General features: G+C 33.5%; 1 protein-coding gene, 1 long non-coding RNA gene and 1 pseudogene across 5 annotated transcripts in view; 2 read left to right on the top strand and 1 right to left on the bottom strand.

The window, feature by feature from the left end:
- Slip1 (SLo interacting protein 1) overlaps positions 1-23581 on the top strand; it is a 173160-nt gene that overhangs the window by 55967 nt on the left and 93612 nt on the right. The window lies entirely within an intron of this gene.
- Positions 11877-19040, bottom strand: LOC114939537 (uncharacterized). 2 transcript variants are annotated; one of them, XR_003821263.2, is made up of 4 exons: positions 18957-19040; positions 12912-13096; positions 12634-12822; positions 11877-11910 (listed from the first exon to the last, which is right to left on the bottom strand). It is a non-coding gene; the product is annotated as an uncharacterized LOC114939537 (long non-coding RNA). The 2 variants fall into 2 exon arrangements; XR_003821264.2 differs by having other exon boundaries at positions 12912-13093.
- Positions 19542-22472, top strand: LOC146725275 (uncharacterized; annotated as a pseudogene). The gene is made up of 9 exons (XR_014924295.1): positions 19542-19703; positions 20025-20144; positions 20291-20408; positions 20756-21008; positions 21332-21448; positions 21584-21674; positions 21835-21977; positions 22125-22257; positions 22384-22472. The product of XR_014924295.1 is annotated as an uncharacterized LOC146725275 (transcript).

Genomic DNA, 23581 nt, shown 5'->3' with positions numbered 1-23581 from the left:
GGCGTGGGAAAACGCTATCCGCACAGAAAACACGCACACAAAGTGCCACTTTGTCTGCACGTGTAATACAAAATTTATTGTCATAATTGTAATAAGAAAAGAATTAATTGAAACAAAAATTGCATTAATATTAAAGTAGATTTCTTTTCTAATGTGCGAACAATTTTCATTATGGATATTAATTTTAAATTTGTAAGATTTCAATGGCTGATTGAAAAATACCATCTCTTTCACTACGTCGTTTTGCTTCAATTAAATCTCAACGATTTTCTATTAAATTGTTGCATAGAAAATGTCGAGTTTCAAGAGTTTTAGTTTTGCGAACGTCTATAGAGTAAACTTAATCTTACAGCAAAGTTCTCACAATGGTGGTGTATTATAATATCACGGAGAGTTAGCTGGTCTCCTTTTCTTCCGATTTCACGAACGAAAATTCGAGAGGTAGCGAAACCAGAGAGAGAATGCAACCGCAATTGGGATAGTACAGATATAGTAGTTTCATTGCAAAATGAAGCCTAATTTTTCCTCTCCACATGATAGTGCATTGATAGTCGGAATAAAGGGGATGGTTTCGGAGATTATTTCTTCTCGTATTATCACGACCCTCGTCGTTATATTCGTACTCTTGTGTTCGCAGCGACATTGTCCGAGCGACACGAATTCAGATCCATTCACGTTACTGTTCGTCGAAACAGTTTCCTCTCCCTTTCCCTTTCTCCCTGTTCATCGCCAACCCCTTTCTCCCTAATCTCTTCCCCCTCTTGTTCTTTTTTTCCTGTTTTTTTCCTTTTCGTATTCCGCTCGGTGTACAACGGCGCGCGACTTTATTAGAATTTTATTGGATCGCCGCGATCGCTTTCATTAAACTGGATGTTGCTAATTGAGCCGAGGCTTTAGCCGTCGATCCTCTTTCTCCTAACCCTTCCACCCCTATACGTACTCCCTCGATACAAATATGAGCGTAGCCTGTAATCTCGTCGACGAGATGTATCGAACTATTTTTCGCGCGTTTCTAACTCAGCAGTGTTTATTTACGAGGTTTCGCACCTACGAGGATTCTCGTTCTTCATATTATTATATTTTTGATTTTCCTCGGCGCTTCCTTTCCCGATTTATCCTTTCGCTTTTATCCTTTTGTCACTTTATCTTTTCCAACTTTTTTCTCATACTTGCCTTTTTCCATTCTCCGTGGTAGTATTTAACTTTCGAAAGGAATGAATGTATCGGATGTCTTGAAGAAAACGGTCGAGGCAGGCTTTATGTGGTCGTGATATTTTTCGTGACTGCATGTCATGCATTATCTTGTTGGAATCGACAGTATCCATGTCTCGTACCTTTTCCTTTTTCCTTTTTTTCAGGCATAACTGCTTTTCTATTTTCTTTTTAGTCTAGAAACTTTTTCGTTTGCTTCCAATAATGTTTCGAAATATTTTATGAATGATTTTCGAGTCTATTTGGATTCATTCTAAATTATATTATTGTTTTTTGAAGTTATATAATTTTTAACGAAAATATGAGAAGCCAATAATCGAGAACTGAACTGAAAAAATGTCCAAATATAAATAAAGCTTTATTAAATATTGACTAATTTCGTCGTCTTGTTTAAATGCCGTTTTAGTATTTGTGATTGAATAGACATTTAATAGAGCGATGAAAATTTCACATCTGAACGGTAATGATTTTGCATTGTTCTCATATATTCGCGAGCCGAAAGATTGAGCGCGGTGATAATAATGACGAGGCGCGAAAACTGCATTATGTTAAACACATTGTTAAATATTTATTCGCGTACGTGTTTCGGGCGCAATTAATAAATTCATCTGCGCTGCTGCATTCGGCATTATTAGCGTTATTACCCACTTCGTAATATTACCGGCAGTACTATTTAGCGTCATTACTCGTGTGCTCGACGTACGTAATGGGACTCGAATTCGATTAATCGAGTTGGAGGACGGCGGTTTTAAACACGCCGGTCACGTAACGTTGAAGTGCTAACGAAGATAGCACAAACACGCGTTCAGTTTCTGGATCGTTAAATATTCCAATGCGCTATCTCGGCTTGTCGCAGGGGATGCGTATACCTATGTACCTATCTACCTAACCTGCATCCCTCTCTCTCTCTCTCTCTCTCGAAATAGGGTTGTCCCCGGTATGATAGGGGAAATCAGCGCCCTCGGCTAACCCTTAATTAAATGCCTCTCGTTACCCATTGGCCCTATCATCAATAATTTTAGTAAACTGTAGACCGAATACTAATCTTATTAATTGTTAGTTGCCGTTCGAGAATTTCGCTTTACACGTGTATCTATACTCTTTATATGTATGATATCTCGAAAGCTGCTCCGATCTACCGTGGAAAGAGAAAAATAATGGTTGCTTCATGAGAGATGGTAATTTTCAAATATGAATGTGAATTTTGGAGGGATGCAAATTAGAATTGAATATATTTTCTTTATGAGCGATAAAAGCGAAAATACATAGCGCGTTTAAAAAAAGAGAAGTATATAGTTGCCGCGGCATTTTTCTATTGGGGAACGATTGCGAATTTTAGTAAACTGCAAACCGAATACTAATCTTATTAATTGTTAGTTGCCGTTCGAGAATTTCGCTTTACACGTGTATCTATACTCTTTATATGTATGATATCTCGGAAGCTGCTCCGATCTACCGTGGAAAGAGAAAAATAATAGTTGCTTCATGAGGGATTATAATTTTCAAATATGAATGTGAATTTTGGAGAAATGCAAATTAGAATTGAATATATTTTCTTTATGAGCGATAAAAGCGAAAATACATAGCGCATTAAAAAAAACAGAAGTATATAGTTGCCGCGGCATTTTTCTATTAGGGAACGATTGCGAATTTTAGTAAACTGCAAACCGAATACTAATCTTATTGTTAGTTGCCGTTCGAGAATTTCGCTTTACACGTATCGATACTCTTTATATGTATGATATCTCGGAAGCTGCTCCGATCTACCGTGGAAAGAGAAAAATAATGGTTGCTTCATGAGAGATGGTAATTTTCAAATATGAATGTGAATTTTGGAGGGATGCAAATTAGAATTGAATATATTTTCTTTATGAGCGATAAAAGCGAAAATACATAGCGCGTTTAAAAAAAGAGAAGTATATAGTTGCCGCGGCATTTTTCTATTGGGGAATGATTGCGAATTTTAGTAAACTGCAAACCGAATACTAATCTTATTAATTGTTAGTTGCCGTTCGAGAATTTCACTTTACACGTATCGATACTCTTTATATGTATGATATCTCGAAAGCTGCTCCGATCTACCGTGGAAAGAGAAAAATAATGGTTGCTTCATGAGAGATGGTAATTTTCAAATATGAATGTGAATTTTGGAGGAATGCAAATTAGAATTGAATATATTTTCTTTATGAGCGATAAAAGCGAAAATACATAGCGCGTTTAAAAAAAGAGAAGTATATAGTTGCCGCGGCATTTTTCTATTGAGGAACGATTGCGAATTTTAGTAAACTGCAAACCGAATACTAATCTTATTAATTGTTAGTTGCCGTTCGAGAATTTCGCTTTACACGTGTATCTATACTCTTTATATGTATGATATCTCGGAAGCTGCTCCGATCTACTGTGGAAAGAGAAAAATAATGGTTGCTTCATGAGAGATGGTAATTTTCAAATATGAATGTGAATTTTAGAGGGATGCAAATTAGAATTGAATATATTTTCTTTATGAGCGATAAAAGCGAAAATACATAGCGCGTTTAAAAAAAGAGAAGTATATAGTTGCCGCGGCATTTTTCTATTGGGGAATGATTGCGAATTTTAGTAAACTGCAAACCGAATACTAATCTTATTAATTGTTAGTTGCCGTTCGAGAATTTCACTTTACACGTATCGATACTCTTTATATGTATGATATCTCGAAAGCTGCTCCGATCTACCGTGGAAAGAGAAAAATAATGGTTGCTTCATGAGAGATGGTAATTTTCAAATATGAATGTGAATTTTGGAGGAATGCAAATTAGAATTGAATATATTTTCTTTATGAGCGATAAAAGCGAAAATACATAGCGCGTTTAAAAAAAGAGAAGTATATAGTTGCCGCGGCATTTTTCTATTGGGGAACGATTGCGAATTTTAGTAAACTGTATAGGATAAACGCGAAAATACATAGCGCGTTTAAAAAAAGAGAAGTATATAGTTGCCGCGGCATTTTTCTATTGGGGAACGATTGCGAATTTTAATAAACTGCAAACCGAATACTAATCTTATTAATTGTTAGTTGCCGTTCGAGAATTTCACTTTACACGTATCTATACTCTTTATATGTATGATATCTCGGAAGCTGCTCCGATCTACCGTGGAAAGAGAAAAATAATGGTTGCTTTATGAGAGATGGTAATTTTCAAATATAAATTTGAATTTTGGAGGGATGCAAATTATGATTGATATTTTTATATTTTCTTGATGAGAGCTCGATGAAAGCGAAAATACATAGCGCGTTCAAAAGAGAAGTATATAGTTGATATTTTGATTGGCGTACGAAAAGTTAATGAAGTCGTTCACTTCACAGTTTCCACATGCATTTGAAACCCGAGCTACGTTGCCCGGGAAGTGAGTTTGTCGCTTTAAATACTTCGACATTGACCCGCGTATTGCTGCGAGGAAGTGGTTCTCGACCACGTGTATCTTCTTGCGGGCGGCCGCGGAGTTTTCCTCCGGTAATTCCCAGGGGATTTTTCGTAATTGAAAAACTTTTCAACGGCCTCGCTAATCCTTTGAACCGGACGTTAGAGTTTGCCTCTCCCTTCCTCTCATTCTTTTTAGGAAAACTTTATGCGAGTTTACTCAATCGTTTGCCGCTCGTGTGAGAAAACGCGCGTCGCTCAACGTGTTTTTAATGTATGCCATATATTTTTGTTACTTGCATCGAGAAAACATTCGCGCGCTATTCGCTGGAATGTATTAAGTTTAAAATAATTCACGTTAGCAAAAAACTCGCCATTATATTGTATATAAGTTATGATAATTTATTATGATAATAATTATAAGGGAATATTAAAATTATAATTTAATAGAATATTAAAATCATAATTAAAAATTGAATTTAAATTTTTATAAAAATATCTATAGTCATATTGTTTCAGTAATGGGGATCCTGCAAAATAAAGATTCGCGAAATCTTTTTATTTTTAAGTAATTACACATTTTTCAATTTTCGGGCATGAATGAAGTGGATAATTATACTCTGATCGCAATGATTTCGCTGATAATAGTATATATTGTATAAGTGACGTTTGTGTATGTTTTCGTTATGCGGTTATATAAATTATAGATTATACGATTATCATATTCTATTAAGTTATCAAAGACAGTATTAAGAATTATTATAGAAAATCTCATAAAATATATAAACGACCTTCTCAACAGTTTTGGACTACAAATAAATTTCTAAACGTCCACCGTTAATTACACACTCCAGAACTTTATAACCCATTAAACCGTTTAGGTCAACGATAACTAACGCTATAAAACTTTGATGGGTGTATGCTATTATTTATCTGTTATTACAGTTTTCGAAAAGATGAGTTGTTTATTAAATCCAACAATCTAACTTTAAACAAATTTATATTTTAATGTATTAATTACAATGATTTAAAAAATATCATATATATAGAATTTAAAAGACCATTTTTTTATTTTAGGAGTAATTTATTTAGAGTTTTAAAATGATTTCAAACCAGAAAACATTTGAAGAAATTTTTAGTGAAAAAAATACTGTGATCTGCATAAACTGCATATTAAAAAATATATCTATTTTTTATTATATTTAAATTTTATTTTTATATACATATATTAATATGTATATTGTATAGATATATTTGAAATATGCATGATAATGGTAAATCAGAGAGTTATATTTGTCTCGTACGCCGCGACTGAGTTATGATTTATAAATTTAGATGAATGAGCAACCTCTAACATCGTGACGTCTTCCTAATAGAAATTTAATCAACAATACCAATCAGAGTAAGACGAGAGATTAATATCCCGGCACGTCTTTATAAGGAGGAGAGATAAATCCTATAGGTCGATGATTGAAGTTCGCACTTTGGCACAATCTAACAATGTGTGAGGAGAAAAATTCAGAAGAAAAAACGATAGCCATTGTACATATATTGAATTAACATGTCATGATAAAATATTTGCTTATCAATTAGAAATGAAGAATCGACAAATTAAAAAGAAAAGACGATGAGAAAATAATCAATTTAGTCTGGAATTTGGAAGTTAAAAGAATAATATTTTTGCAATCGGTGGAAACTGAAAAAAAAACTTGCAAAATGTTTACTTCAAAACGGACAAAAAATTTCTCTTTGCGAACAGAAAGAATATTTTATTGCGTCTGTTTTCGTCGAGGTTTTCATTGATGGCATCATTCCAAATTTATTCGCGACTCTTGGCAAAATGATTTTTTCTCAGAATAATCGCCAGTCCTGTTAATGCGCCCTACGTTTCTCTAATTAATTAATATACCGCGGCGGCGCTGATCATTATCTTGGAACTTAAACTCCGTTTAATCATCATTAACTCCCCGATAGCTGAGTGGCGCGCACTCGGAAAGAGAACAAAAACGCAAATGTATTAGTCGCAATGCGGAGGAGTTATTCCTCCTCGCAATGCAACCAACGTGGATAATAATGATAAGCTCGCCAAGAAATTAGTAAATTACAACATGGGATGTGGAGCGAAGTCTTGCGGAAATGTTTGTCTCGCGGGAGTTATAAACCAAGTCTTTATTTCATCGGTAGGAAGACACGAGGAAAATCGGTTTTTCTGGCTAGTCATAAACAATAATAATTGAATATTATATTACGAAAAAATGTGCAAAAAATGTTTAAAGAGAAAAATTTTAAGCAACACAATATTTGTTTTATATATAAAATTATTTTAAATAGGTGCGATATTCTTGTCATCTAAAACATACAACGTTATATTAATTATCCTAAAGGTTTACGTCAGCACACATAAATTACACACTAATTAGCTACTTGATGATTCTAAATTACGTATTAAGTTTGAATTCAGTTGAGAATGTAATGAAGTATGTTACCTCTATTATGGGTTCATATCGTGTTAGGTGTGCAATTTAACAGGTATCACGAAATCGCATTAATTGCGGCGTTCGGAACGCTCGAGAATTCCTTCTCCAACTATATGGGACTAAATTTGCGTGCCTCTTCTCCCTATGCGATTATCATCCTCGTCCGTCACACTTTCGTTATATCGTCGCGAGCGTAGCAGGGAGATAAATTTCACGCCGTTATTAAGGGACGCCCTCGAGACCGAAGTGTCTCATGGCTTCGCATCTGGCAAGGATAATGTTTCCCGTCGACGACCCTTCCTACACAGCAAGAACTTCCTAGCATTTCTGTGTAAAAAGGCAAGTTCGATGTTACAAATTACACGTTGATGTAATTTGTATTAAACGACGCCGTTGGAGTTTCCATAAAACTTTGATAATCTGTTGAAAATACAAATACTATTGTATATTTTTAGGAAAGATAAAAATAAAAATCTATAAAAAAATTAATTATATTTACAAAATGCAAGAAAAAGAGCTTTATTGAAAAAAAAAGTTTTAATAAAAAATCTCTCGTGAAAACTGATTTTATTACGACGCGACATTTATCTCATTTTATTTGCACGATTATATTACATACTGTGGTGCGCTATGCTTATTTCATTTCGTTTCTATCACGAATCCTGCTAAAACTGTCTTGTATGCCGTTGTACGTAGGATAATCGCGTTTCACTTGGAGATTGTCTCGCTGTGTGAGTATTAAACGCATTTATTAACACAGCGTTTGCGTAGAAAGCACGGCTCGGGCGACGTATACATACTATATATTCCCTTGTACCACGTGGCCACGTGGAAATTCCATTAACCGCCAGGGCAAACTCGGCAAATTCGTCGCGACGATCCCCTAACTTTGCCATCATCGCCAATCGACATGCAGCTAACCTAATCGAGGCCGCCGCTTTAAGTTTCTCCCGACCGAGGCTGGGGATTCGTCCGAAGCTAATTAAGAAATTGATAGAGCGATATCTACCACGCGGACAAAACGTCAAAATTTGCCATTCGGTCACAGAAAAAAAAGGAATCCTTGATTCAAGTATATTTTTATTTTCGAACGCTATTTGATTGATTTAAGCACAGAATGCTCTTATAATCACAAATTTTCATTTTTTCTCTTAATAATAAATAAGTTTGTGTGAAGTATATTTTATCCTTAAGATATATTCTTCTTTTAAAAATCATTATATAGTAAAAACAAACTTAGTCACATTTGAATTAAGAATTATATCGCTTATATCCGATGCTTGTCCTTGCAATACTTATAAGTAAATTTCAGCTTCAACCAAGAATATTTTGCACTTTATTTTAAGGATAAATTATCCTTTATAAATTATTTATATTTGGCGCTATTATAAGGATAAAATATACTTGAATCGAGGCATATTTGCATTCTTTCAAGGATACTGTTTTTTCTGTGATGTTTTGTAGGAAAACTATCGTGTATATGTGACATTTACCCCATTTAATATTAAGTGCGCGATCGCACATTTTCATAAAATATATATTATATCAAAAATATTGCACAATTTTGTATTAATATTACTATAGTATATCACAGAAAAAAAGGAATCCTTGATTCAAGTATATTTTTATTCTCGAACGCTATTTGATTGATTTAAGCATAGAATGCTCTTTGTAATCACAAATTTTCATTCGCCTTAATAATAAATAAGTTTGTGTGAAGTATATTTTATCCTTAAGATTATATTCTTGTTTTAAAAATCATTATATAGTAAAAACAAACTTAGTCACATTTGAATTAAGAATTATATTGCTTATATCCGATGCAATACTTATAAGTAAATTTCAGCTTCAACCAAGAATATTTTGCACTTTGTTTTAAGGATAAATTATCCTTCATCCAAAATTATTTATATTTGGCGCTATTATAAGGATAAAATATACTTGAATCAAGACATATTTGCATTCTTTTAAGGATACTGTTGTGGCGATTACATCGTCACATACTTCCCTGAGATTAATAAGGAAAACACGCATACGAATACGAACACTGACATATACGAAAAGGACAAAGGCACAAGTAAATATAAATAAAATATTACAGACGAGACGAAAGACGAGTAGGACAGAAACGAAGAAATAAAAATAGATGGAAAATTCGCGAAGCCTCTCGAAGCCTAGCGAAGGGCGTTTTAGGAGGCAAGGTATAAATAGGAGATTTTTGAGATAACGATATACCGTCTTCGATAGTCGCCGCGCACGGACGCATCACGTTTGTAATCCGAGCGATATATCTATCTGTATTCACGCGTACCATTTTGCCTTGAAGAATATATTTAGTTAAGTACAATCATTGCATAACTTTAATTAATTCCCGCATCGTTCCTCCTAAGCACTCGCGACGCGCGAAAGAGACGCTAAACTGTTTTTTCTTAAATTAACTTTATTATTATACTATGCCATTAACTTTAGAGCGCTTTCCGTAGACCGCGATGAATCGATAATATCGAAGCGGGCGAACTGGGAGAGAAATGATGCGCACGTGGCGCGGACTCGCAAGAATTTCGCGGTCGAAGAGAGGGTGCAAGAGACGAGACATCGAGCGACATCGCTCTCGCGTGCCCGCGCATGTCCTAAAATCGCATTAACCGGCACCAGTAACTCCGTAAATTCGTCGTCGGGTCGGCGTCCGGAATCGGTCTTCCACAACTCTCGGTCGGGCACCCTGATTCTCAACTCTCTCAAACTTGGCACCGTGTCTGCGCACCACATAGTCGGCTTTCGCCGAAACTCGATGCTTTTAGCAAGAATACGGACTTCGACGACGACGACGTCGACGTCGATACACGCCACCGATACGGCGTTAATTACGCGCGCCTTCTCAATCGTCTCGCACGTTCTCGCAATTTATCATTCAATTAATCAGCGTCGGTATAATTGAGCATATATAATATCGTTATTAGCTTCGGGTTATTAATATAATTCAATTACGCGAGGGAAACTTTTCGTGATAAACATCTGCGATCTAGGAATAAGAGAAGCGAGCGAGCTTCTTCTGTAGCTTGTGAAATTTAGGATTAATATTTGAAGGGTATTAGTAAATAAAATTGTTTCGGAATATCAAGTTTTCAACTCTTCAAAATCTTTCAGTTTTTACATCACTCGGTTAAAATCGAGTTTAAATTTTTCTCGAAGAGAGAGTCGCTTCCAAAATCGAAAAAGACACTATGTTTCAAGTTAACTTTCTTCGACACTTTTCAAGATATCCACTGCAAAAAAAGAGATAGGAAAGAAAGAAGACGACAAGATACAGTTCCGGTTTTTCAAGTTTCTCGCGAGTTGAAAACAATTCTCGTACTCTGGCTCGTGAAGTTTTTATGTATTATTCCCGAAGGAAATGGCACTTCGCGTCAGCATTTTTGTGAGGAACGGCCGATGAGTGCATAGCATCGGTGAATTTTCTGGTTATGCCTGGTTGAGCATTGGTGCGACAACAAAACGTTTAACGGGCTTCCGAAGCTTCCGAGGGAAAAGTCTTGTTTCTCGAGATTGAACGGAAATTGTAGAAAGAGGGGTGACATGGGAAAGTCACGATTTCCTTCGTCACCGGCGCCGTAATCGTCTATTGTTTCTTGTTGCATCTTGTGCGATCGAGTAAAATGAAGAAATATTGAGATACAAAATGACATTCAGAATTTAAAAATTATTGTAACATGAAATTTTATGTACTAAATTTCAATATATGATAGATCACGCTGTAGTTATTATTCATAAGATAATAAAAACTGTTTTTAAATATTAATAATATAATCGCAATATGCACAAAACAATAAGAATCAAAACTGAAAAACTCTTTGTTTTGAAAAAAAAAAAAAAAAAAAAATCTGATTGTTTCGTTCTCATGTTAGACTTGGACTCTAAAGTGCAAGGCGCAATTTTCATTGTTCTTATAAACCGATCGCTTATTAAAGATATTTCGGTAATTAACGCAATTATTTTTCTCTTCCTCTCTTGGCGTTCCATTCGACCGAACTAGACTACTCGAGGCATCGAACTCACAATCGGCTTCTCTCCTTTCTCTTCCTTTTCGCGAATTCACCTCTATTGCTGAGCGTGTATTTTATTTCCCAACAATTTCCGGAGCGGTCCATTAATTTCCGTCTAAATTAAGTTTGCGCGATACCCAACTATTCACTAACTATTAATTTAGGCTGCAATGTAGCAGAAGACGGACGAATATTTTTTAATCATTTTTAATAGTTTTGCACAATTTTTTCGAGTTATATTAGAATGAAAAATTACTATTTATGGAGTTATTCGTCAACATCATGAAATATAGGTAGTTTGTAATTGATGCAATTTTTACTCGAAAAATGATGATTCTCATTTTTTATTTAAAATTGACCTGTATATAAAATTATTTAAAATTTCATGTTCGTGAAGTACGAGCTTCTTTTATTTAAATATAAAAATTAATGAAGGAATACTTTTGTATCAAAGGTATAGAAATAAAGTTTTACGACAGTTTAGAGACTGATTTTTTTCGACAACGTAAAAAATGCATACATATATAGTTTGTCAATCGTTTCGACCTTTTTAAGATTCCCGGAATCTGCAAGTTCGCGCGGTCACTTCCGTCCTTTTTGCGCAATCCCATGAAACACCTCCGGTGTAGTAAACTTTCGAGAAAGTCGACGACTCGAGGGAGTCGTTGTTTATCCACTTTTCGCGATGCTGTCTTTGGTTTGGTGTTGAGTATCGAGTATCTCTCGAATTGATCGATGACATCGGCATACTGAGTACATGCCAAAGACTGTGAAAATCTAAGTGAGTAAGAAAGAACGAAGAAGTTTAAAATGATCAAAATTTTTTTAAAAATTGTCTTTGTAAAATATATTTTTATTTATATTACTGGGACATTTTAAATGTAATAACATCAGAAGTTGTAACAGAATATTCATTGTTAAAGATGATTTAATTAATTTATCTAGCTATTTTGATAAAGGGTATTTATTTCCTTATAATAATAATAGCATTTGCTGAGAAACAAATAATAAAAATGAGAATAAATAATCATTTTAATCTTTTATTTAATATCGTTAATCAAATATTGCAAAGAGAGCGTGTGTGTTTTTCTTTGGGATCTGTATTTATATCGTTTCCGCGACTGTTATTATTTTTCATAAAATCTATAATATTTATCTGTTATAAATCTCGATGAAAATTTCGCAACGTTTGTCGATAGACAAACTATCGCTCCTCTATCTGCCACTATCAGTTTCCATCGGAGAAGAATCGAAGCTATGGAATGTCCATCGAGGGTTGAATCGATACGCATTGCGTTCCGCAATAAAGTGTCGGGGTCGATAGATCTCGGCAGTTGCATTCGATTTAAACGCTGTTAGCGACATTAAATGCGTATCGCGCTTGTTTCGCGACGTGACATCAAAGGTACGAGAGGGCGTCTCTCGTTGGAGGGTGTACCAGCAATCGCTCTCTGCGATCAGCACTGATTTTACGGCTGCCAGGAAATTTCTGTTACCTACCCACGTGACACTTTATTGTTGCGAAACGTGTTTCGTTGTCCGTTTGTCTTGCACAATCCGGGAACATTTGAAAGGCAAAATGCAAATTTTCTAATTAAAATACATCGCTCGAATTGTTGTAGCTCGCGAATGGGGTTTCCCAGAAGAGAGACAGAGAAATTGTTGCGGATTACGAAAATGTGTTCTTAGCTGTAATAGAAAATATTTTTTATCATGCTAATAGAATTAAAAAATGTATAAATTATCTAGGAATATAATATAGAAATATTATTAGATACCTATCTATTGTGACTGTATTTTCTGCATATTTTATTATAGGGGGATATTTTGATCATAATATAATCTCGGATCTGCGAACATTTATACTATGTCATCAGTCATCCCGCAAGTCTGTCCTGGTCTCTGCGCCTCAAAATCCCATTAAACCGAGGCTCGTTCTTAATTTGGTTTCTGTCGTGATCTGCTGCACAAAGGAGTTCGACGTAAATTCGATGGAAGCGTAACTTCGGAAGAGAGACCGGCTCAAAAGGGAGTCGGGAGAAGGATGCAACTATCGTTTGTTCCCGTCTCTCGCAGCTTCAACGGCATATCTGTGTCTCCTCGGAGCTTACGCGATAGAGGTCTCCTGTCCCCGTAATGAATATCGAATTATTATAAAATCCTCGATATAGCTCGCTCTCGCTATAAAATTCCTTTCAGGCGCGATGTATCGATATATATTTGAAGAGACAGCTTCCGACCGGCTTATAGTTATTTTACAGTAACTTTGAAACTAATTTCCAGAAATATCAATGTCTTTGAAAGAGGAGAGATTATATGTATTAAAAAATGATGCCTCATAAATCGAAAGAAAATTTTCTCTCGTGGATTCATTTGACATAACTCTCTAAAATTGATCTCTATATATTAGGTATTAATAATGTTGTCGATGATACTACTAATAATGATATAAAATATTGAATAATAGACGGTTTGTTTAATAATCAAAAAGTGATATATTACGTGTTTGTGTATAAAATATAAAATTATAATATATTACGCTTGGATTGAATATTTAATTCAACAAATTACGTAAATTATTCGATGTTATTTATAAACAAGAGATCAGTGTGTATATACGAATTAATTTTAGAAAATCATGTTAAATTAGGGATGAGGGAAATTTATAATATTTCAATGAAAAATATCAGCTATACAATTGATACGATTTGCGATGTGCGCAACCATTATAAGCCACACAAATTTAGTAGCATTTTCATCTCTTAGAAGGAATAAGAGGACTAGCTTCTCACGCAGATAAATCGAAAGAAAGTAGATCGATCACCCGCCTCTTCCACATCGCACTCTGGTTTATATATGAGACCGACGACTTTTCTCTCCCACTCTTTCTCTGGTAACATTTCGCGGTGGGTGGTGCGCCAAGAAAATCGAGGATAACAGGGGTGGTTTCCGCGGTGGATGGTGAAAGCAGAAAAGAGAGCGCGAGATAAGGAAAAAAAAAGGCAGGCAGTCCGGGCGAAAGAAACCTCCGAGGAAGACTGTCGCGGATGGGACCGATCGTAAATTATTCCGCACGTTTAGAGGGTTAAGCGAATCGCGCACTCTTTTCAGTTGTCCCCATCGCTTCGTTCTTTTGCCTTACGCGATCTTCCATCCCTCGACGACGAAATGCGAACGGAAAGGGGTGAACGAAGGGTAGAAATCTATGGTGCCATTAACATGGCTCTCTCTCTCTTTCTTTTTATTTTTTTCGTATTATATTTCTCAATATATTTTGCATCTGTAATAATTCCAAGAAGAATTTTTTTATATTGTTTTCATGTTCGAGATTTTCTCTGACTCTGTGTCAAAAGTGCAGACAATATTTTACAGGTGATGTAGAGTTCAATTAACGTCGAGTTGCACGCGTCATTGTGTTATTAAGAAATATATGTTTATATGTAACAGATGATATATAAATATGTTGAAAATTAATTGACTGAAAATATTTGCATATTTCGGAGCGGCGCGACAGAAAAGAATTCGATAATCAGTCTTTCATGTATGAGGGTGATTTTGGTGTTATCGTATCTGCTCGCTTGATTGTAAATGCGCGAACACGCACCGATCTTATCAGCAGTCAGACGAAGCCGCGATACATCTATCGTCGCGCATACGCATGATTACGAAATTTTATTTGTCGCACGTTTATTACGATGCTCGGCTCGTCCCGATGCGTCTAAATGCATGTCGCGACGACGACATCGCATCGCGCATACTTTATATGATGGATTTGCCGTAAGTGATCCGCGTGGTACACCCTGATAAAAAGACAAAAAAATTGAATTTTTGCAAGGTGCTCTTCGCTCATCGTCCTTACGTAAACTCTTTCTCTCGACTGAGCGACGATAAAGACTAGGATGTCAAGTTTTATTTTTTTTCTCTTTCCCTCTTTAATTCCATCGTCATAAATTCGTTGAAAAATGTGCAAGATGACACACTGCAAGACATATTTTAATATCTATAGTATACGTTAATTAATATTGCTTTTTATTCGAAACTTTTATTTAGAAGAGCACAGTTGGATCGTAACATTTCTCTATTTTTTGACATATCGTATTTTTTAATAATAAATTATTTATGTGTATCGAGATCTCGTTCAATGAATACTTGAATTTTCTTTCATAATTTTCTCATGGATATTAAAAGCAGGTATCAGAGGAACAGAATTTGGACTGAAAAGAGATTCGCTTTCGTTGGTTCGTGCGGTTCGCCTCTTTACAAGAATACGTTTCAATGGCATTGAAATATGTGCGGTTTCATGGAATTTACAAACTGGTGCGAGGAGAGAATATTTTTCTCGATCAGTCGGCTGTATCGAGTGAAAATTGCGAGGAAAAATAGGGATATCAGGCGACGCAGTAATGTTTTCTTTTCAAAACCCAACATATCCGACAGAATATCGACAGATTCACGCCCGAATCCGCGAGACGAGCTGCTGAATACATCGAATGCAAAGGAGCAGCTTGTACAAGGGTACGAGAGGGAAGAGAATAGGGACAGGACGAGATGTGTCGGGTGATTTCAGATCGAGATTAAGATTGGATTTTGCGAGAGAATTCGACATTTCCCGCGAGCTTTTGATGCCCCTAGTCCTCAGAGAGATCGCGAATTAAAATCGAAGAAAGAAAATACAAGAAATGAATATCGAGTTTTTAATTTTATTTTCAACAGAGACTTATAGCTTGTAAAAATCTTGTGACGCAATTAATATTGTGAAACTTAATTTAATTTAGGGTAGATAAATAAATTTATATTTTTATATGAGAATTTTATAAATATTATTTTTTACGCATAGATCTTTTTATAATCTTATTCGATTAATTTTATTCAATATTCTTCCGTTGCTTCCATCTAGAAAGTATATAAAGGAGAAAAGAAGATTCTCTTTGCCAGAAACGAATCTCATTTTTCTTGGTGCTGTGTAAGATACAGCACATCATGTTACGAACAATGAAATGAAGTACTCGTGCAGTAAATCGAAAAAGACTGTTGCAAAAGTTCACATCGTCGATTTGCTGAAGAAACTCCCTAAGTCAATATAATTAACTTTATAACTGTGAGTTTCTCTTCGGTAAGCTGACGATAGATAAATATTTAAAATAAACCTGTAACAGCTTTCTTCTTTGGTCGAAAAAGTCTTATCAGTTGTTTTACTTCCTTTCGTTGATGTGAAAATATTTTGTTTACAACATCAAGTTTGTTCTAAAGTTCTGAATGCAAATTGTGCTAAATGTAAAAGCCACGGAATCGCAAAAATATCAAATATTACAATTGGGAGAAATGTAATCAATACAATGAAAAAATATAGTCAATAAATTGAAAATATAATCAATTATGTACAACATGTAAAATGCATGAATTTTTTATAAGAAAAAATATTTTTTGGAAAAATCTCTATACAGAATTTGTATCGCCTAAAACTGACAAGAAATTATTACATTATTAAAGGAACAAAAAAGTTAAACTTTTTTTTAATATTTTTTTAGACTTAGACATATTTAATTATTTCTGTGGCGAAGGGGAAAGTATTAAAATAGTCCAATGTGTCTTTCAAAGTAAAGGTTAAACAAATTTTCCAAGGAGAAAGAAAAACAACGTGAAAGGAGATAAATTTTGCAAAGTTTCGGAATTCATCGCGCGTTTATCTCATTTCTCAAAGTTCAATATCTCGCGCCAGAATCTGGAATAGGTTCGAAATTTTATCGTTACTATCGCTGCGTGCACTGCTACACATTCGATCACAGAAAAAAAAGGAATCCTTGATTCAAGTATATTTTTATTCTTGAACGCTATTTGATTGATTTAAGCATAGAATGCTCTTTGCAATCACAAATTTTCATTCGCCTTAATAATAAATAAGTTTGTGTGAAGTATATTTTATCCTTAAAATATATTCTTCTTTTAAAAATCATTATATAGTAAAAACAAACTTAGTCACACATTTGAACTAAGAATTATTATATATATTTGAAAGTACCGCTTATATCCGATGCACACTTGTCACTTGTCCTTGCAATATTTATAAGTAAATTTCAGCTTCAACCAAGAATATTTTGCACTTTGTTTTAAGGATAAATTATCCTTTATCCAAAATTATTTATATTTGGCGCTCTTATAAGAATAAAATATACTTGAATCAAGGCATATTTGCATTCTCTCAAGGATACTGTTTTTTTCTGTCATATTATCTACCCTAGATCGGCGCGCCAAATTATGGTTGATCCTAATTCAAAGATCTGTCATGACAGGCGACGAGGCGCGAAGCATCGATAGAATCGTAAATTTCGACGATGATTCGAATTGATCGAATGTAAAGAAGCACGGGCGCGAATAATGTAGGATGGGTGCTCGGAAAAAGCTGAGTGGTAAAGAGTGAAAGAGAGGACGGCTGGTGGATACCCGACCGATTTCAGAACGAACCTAGCCAGACGCATATAAATTGGCTGCGCGGCATGAATCCCTTTACATTTTAATCGTGGCTGACGACACAGCCGCGTGTTGTCATGCTCTTCCTCGTTTTCTCCTCTCCGTCAACCATCTCCCCTTTCGAATCTCTCTTCCCGCTCTTTTCCATCTTTTCCCTACAAACACATAGTCGCAAAACGTGCAGCCGCAAACGCGTTCATCCGATGTTCGCGTATAAAATGTGCTTTCAAGTTCAATGTTAAAAAAAAAAGTTTCACAGTTTTGTAACAAGAAATTATTCTCGTACGTCAAAAAGTCGATGGAATAGATCTGCTTTTTGTATATTTTTTTCTCTTCCTTTATTAATTTTCTTTTATCCTTCTTTATGTTTTCTTGCGATGTTCGGATGTTCGTTTTTATCTTATTTTGTAATTGTGCAAGGCTTCTTTCTTGGCGTAAATTTTTCGCTCTCTGTTCAATTTTGCTACACATTTCTTTTTATCTCTTCTAGTGACTACAAAAGTCTTTCCTCTAGAGTGCATTTTTGTATTTCAATTCGTAATTATGTAAATCCCCTCCCCGTGTGTGTATACAATGTATATTTACTGTATATACACACAATGTGGAACTTTTATCTTCTTTTAAATCTATTCTTTGAATAATCTATTGCAAGCGTGAAATTTTCTTCGTTTTGCTACATTTTTTTATTTGTCTTCATAACTATAAAGCTAAATCTTGACACAGTACTTTTATTCTCCTTTCACGATTGCAAAGCATTTCTTTTTTTTTCTCGATGTGGCGCTTTCGCTTTCTTTCTTATGTCGAAGACGCGTCATCTGCCGTCTTTCGATGGCATTTCGCGTTTCGCAAACAACGGCGGAAATACCCGACCATACGGTCGTGGAAAGTGACACGATAAAGAGAGGTTGGCAGAAAGAGAAGAGAAAGTAAAAGAAGCCGGAAGGAGAAAACCATGAATACCCTCACAGGATATGCCAGTTCTCAAAGGCTTTTCCATTGTCGACTCGTATCTGCCCTACGAAAGGCAAGAGAACGTTGAAACGTGCCGTATTATAATCTACAAAGAGCTCTTGTGGGTGAATTTTAACAAATATATATGTACATGTCGCGCCAGTATCTATATTAATTAATAATAAGAGTCAATAAGAGATGCTATTCGCGCGAAGACGTACATTTTTTATAGCAGATGAGATATTGTCTATAATTTTCAAAAGATGATTTTGAAGCGAAATAAAAAAAATTAATTATTTGCATATATTAATATATATATATATATATGTATATATATATTATTTTAGATGTCACAAATATAAAAAGCTTATTTAAATAACAAACTACAATATTTTATATTTTACCTTCGTTAATTTTATAGCTGATACGTCAATATGAAAGATGGAACGACACATCTTGCACAAACGTAAAAGACAAACATATCTTATAAATGCACACCTTGCAATGAAGTTTACGTAGAAAAAAGGCAACGACTGCGCTTGCGCGAATTTTGATCAACAAGTTATCTCACGAATGTTTTTCCGTGAAAAATAAACGTGCGTTACATTATATTTTTCTCCCGGCGTCAAGTCGATCAATCGCGTAATCGTCCCTTTTCTCTCACGCAATAACACGAAACGATTACGATAATGTTCTGTCCCTCGTATTGCATTACCGCGTTTATACTGAATTAGATAATTTACGCTGGAAAATGAATATTGAAGTATAAAAATATTAAACGAATATTAGTTTCTCCCTCAGCAGTCAAGTTGCAAGTGTTTCGATTATATTTTGTGCCCACTTATCTTACATTATCTTATCTCTATAGTTTAGGTAATTTACACTAGAATTTATCCTGAAAGACGGAAATTTCAAGATATTTTATTTTATTTGTTCTCTCAAAGAGAGGGGATTTGCGCAGGAGCTTCTTCGATCTTTTCGCTCAAATATATTTTGACTTTCGCACAGTGATGATCTGTATAAAGACTCATTTTACATTCCATCGAATTTTTCTGCTCGCGGTTGGGTTATGGCCTTATCAACAATCGTAGCTCGTTCAAATTCAGCTAATCTTGTTTTTTAGTATTCTGATTAGCTTTATTGTATTCGAGGTACGTCTATTCTTAAAATCATACTTTTCTTTATAACGACTAATCCAATATGATATATGTATATGTATTTATTAATAATATTAATAAAATGTTTGTATATAGTCTTAACAATCTTAAAATAATATGTATGATAAAAATTATCTTTTTATTATTTATTTGTTGTAAATTATATATGTATATTATAATTAATTAAAAAAAGGAAAGAATATATTTTTTAATATTATTTTTAAAATATAAACATTTTTATTGGTTGTCGCAATGCAAATTCAATATTTATATCTGCAAAATGCCTCTCTCTAAATAAATTTTTAATGATTGTAGCTTACAATATTTATATCTGAAGAATGCACTCTTGATTTTGTCATCAGAGTTCTTTCTATCGTATTGCTGCTTGTTATGTATACAATTGAATATAATTCATGCCGCGTTAATCTTCAAGTTGTAAGTTAATTTCTATCGTTGTTTTTTACCCAATAATAAAACAATAATCTTTACACACAATTCTTTCCAAAATTGATAACATATACATATGTATCTATATAGTATATGTATAGACAAATATCAAAGTCTATATTTTGATACAATAGATAAGATCTTTATTCGAGCAACTTCAGCATATTTGTAACGAGTTGAGAGACGAGAATGAAATTGCTATCATAGAAAGATATGGGAATAATGTGAAACGTTTTACGGCTATATTATTGTGTAAGACAATATTTAATTAAAAATTATATTTAATAAAACATAAATAAAATGTTAATATGTCTTTCAGTAATGTATTTTATTTTAATTTTATTTTAATTTATTTCAAGAACAAAAATTATGTTATAAAAGACTGAACAATTATTATATTAATTTTGCTAAAATATTAGATAGGAATGTAAGCGCAGAATAATGAAATTAATGAAATTTAAATTATACACTATATGAGTTTTTGAAAGATTAAAAACAATAATTCTTTTATATATATATATATATATTGTATTTTTTAAAATATCTTCTTTTAAATATCGTCATTAAATATTTTGTTTTTTTTGTTTTAATATCTCTAGTGATTTTTATTTGCGGCACAGTTATTGTGTTTTTCATACCAATTTTTCCGCTCATTCTTGCTATAAATGTGACAACACAACCTCGTTTGATGCAAGAGCTCATACCTAAATATTTGATTGACGAACAAGGACATATTTATCTACTTTTATACATGTACGCAGCCGCTGCAATAGGAGCGACAGCACTAGTTGGAACTGGAGTACTGCTTCTATCGTATGCCACATACATCTGTGGAATATTTAGAATCGCTAGGTGAAGAATTAAATGTAGAAAGTAATTTAATAGTTTTGATTTTTTAAAACATTGTATGCTTATTATCATTTAAAATATACTAGGAAAAAAAAGAATTTAGCATGACAGTAAAATCTTTGTTGCTACTGCAATTTGGATATAAAAATATAATCATATATTGTTTCAATATTAGATTTAAAATTGATATTCACAAATCTTGTTCATTTCTGTATTACTGGCGAATTTTACTATAACAATTTAAAACGTGTATACTATCAGAAATTATTTTTTCGTGTTTAAGAAAATTTCAGTTAATTAAAAAAAAAAAGAAATTATTTATGCAGTTACCGTATCGAGAAAGCATTGACGATAAAGATGCCGGCAAATTTTGGTTTAAAGAACGAAATTATAATTTGTAAACAAATAAGTAATGCTGTAGATATTCATCGTAAAGCTATCAAGTTAGTATATTTACACATATAATGTAATATATATATATATATATATATATATATATATATATATACATATAAACATTTAATATACATATATAAGTAATTACATATATAAAACAATGTTTTATATTCTTTTTTAAGGTTCTGCTTATTTTTATTATATAGCTTTCAGAAATCGCATGTCTTTGTGATAGCAGTTGCTGTGCTTGGTTTAAGTCTTAATCTTTACTCAGTGAGTTTCTCTCACGTTATAAAATTTATTTTTTTACAACGTATGAACAGTGTTTCACACTGCACGATATTAGATTACTGAAAAATATTGTTTTAGTAAAGTTATTGCTGTAAAACTATAAAGTTACACTTAAATTAAGATTGGCAATGTTGTGTTGCAGATAGCTGTAAACATACATGAAGACAATACTGAACAATTAGTATTACACTTTATAATTGCAGCAATCATATTTACCTACTTGTTTTTAGCTAATTATGCCGGACAAGAAATTATAAATCACAACAATCACATATTCTCCACCGCGTAAGAAATATATACATATATGTATCACATAACAAACTTTTTATTAATTTTAACAAAAATAAAACTTTATGCACATACTTCATATAAGTACACTTAGGGTGAAAGTTACTACATTCCAATTATTAACTTCTTGCTATTACTTTCTAGATACTGCGTTCAGTGGTATTTTGCACCCGTGCCTGTACAAAAGCTGATATTATTTCTTTTGTTAAGGGGTAACAAACCTGTTAAACTGAATTTTGCTGGAACATTTTCATTATCTCTAGAGTTTTTTGCGACGGTAAAAGTTATTAGTTACGCATTACAGTTTATATTAACGTATTATCACATAAATATAATATATATAAAAATAATGCAAAAAATAATAATACGATACAAAAGTTTCACAAGATATATTTGATTTCAGTTAACGAAAGCATCAATATCTTACTTTACCGTTATGTATTCTATGCAGGAATAACGCAAAATCTAAATCATACAATTATATTTGTTACAATTTGTAATATAGGAGAAGTAGATATAGTATATACATATAATATATTATATATACAATATAGTATAATATAGTATAGTGCAATATGTAATATGGGAAGTAGATACAACCATGGAATAAAGTTATCAAAGATATTAATATCTGTGTCTTTAAAACTTTAAATTATACCGTGGATTAATTTATAAATGAGCAAGAAGAGAGAGAATAATATATTACTTGATTTGGATATTAAATTTTGCATTATCTCGTTATAATACTCTTCGTAAATTTTTGTGTTACATACTATTAATGTATATCAAGCTTCTATAATTGCAATTGGCAACTTGTAACATGTTTTGCATTTTATTCGACGAGAATAAATATCGTAGCATAGTAAAAGATTGACATCTTTCAGAAAGAAACGTATCGCATGAATGTACAATCGAATAAAATTGCTCGCGATGAGAAAAAACAAGTACGCTTGCGCAGACTTCGATTAACAAATTGTCTCAAAAAATGTTTTCTTGCGATATACATATAATTGCAGTAAATTTTTCTCCCTTGGCGTCAACTCTATCGATTGTGTAATCGCGCCGTCGCTTTTCGAGCGAAGACATGAAATTAGGGAGGGTTTTAATATTATATGATGCTTTTTGTCAGGCACTTTTTATTATCATTATACTGAATTACGCAATTTACGCTAAGAGTTGAAAATTCTATAATATATTCGATTATATCGATCCTTCGAAGAGAAAGGATATGCTGTTCTTTGTTACCTTCTTGCAGAGTCAGACGTACGTCGACTTTCACAAAGTGATGATTTCCATAACACTTAGCAATTTAATTCGCTTCGGATACTTTTGCTTACGATTGGCTTATGGCCCTATCAATACTCGTTCAATGTCACATGATTTTGTCTACTGAGAGCTTGATTAGTTTTATTGTAATTTATACATATATGTATGTAATATATATTACAAATGTACACACATATTTGACATGCGATAGACAACAATGCGTACATAAGATATTTCTGATTTCAATTAATGAAGGCGTCAATTACGACACTATTAGGTATTCTACACAACAAATAAATATTGTCCGATAATATATTGCACTTCATGACGCAAGT

The sequence above is a fragment of the Nylanderia fulva genome, unplaced genomic scaffold, assembly GCF_048542155.1.
Source record: "Nylanderia fulva isolate GAGA-0341 unplaced genomic scaffold, ASM4854215v1 Scaffold1, whole genome shotgun sequence".
Taxonomy (NCBI): domain Eukaryota; kingdom Metazoa; phylum Arthropoda; class Insecta; order Hymenoptera; family Formicidae; genus Nylanderia; species Nylanderia fulva.
The sequence above is the reverse complement of the archived record's forward strand: the minus strand, read 5'-3'. Positions and strand labels throughout refer to the sequence as shown.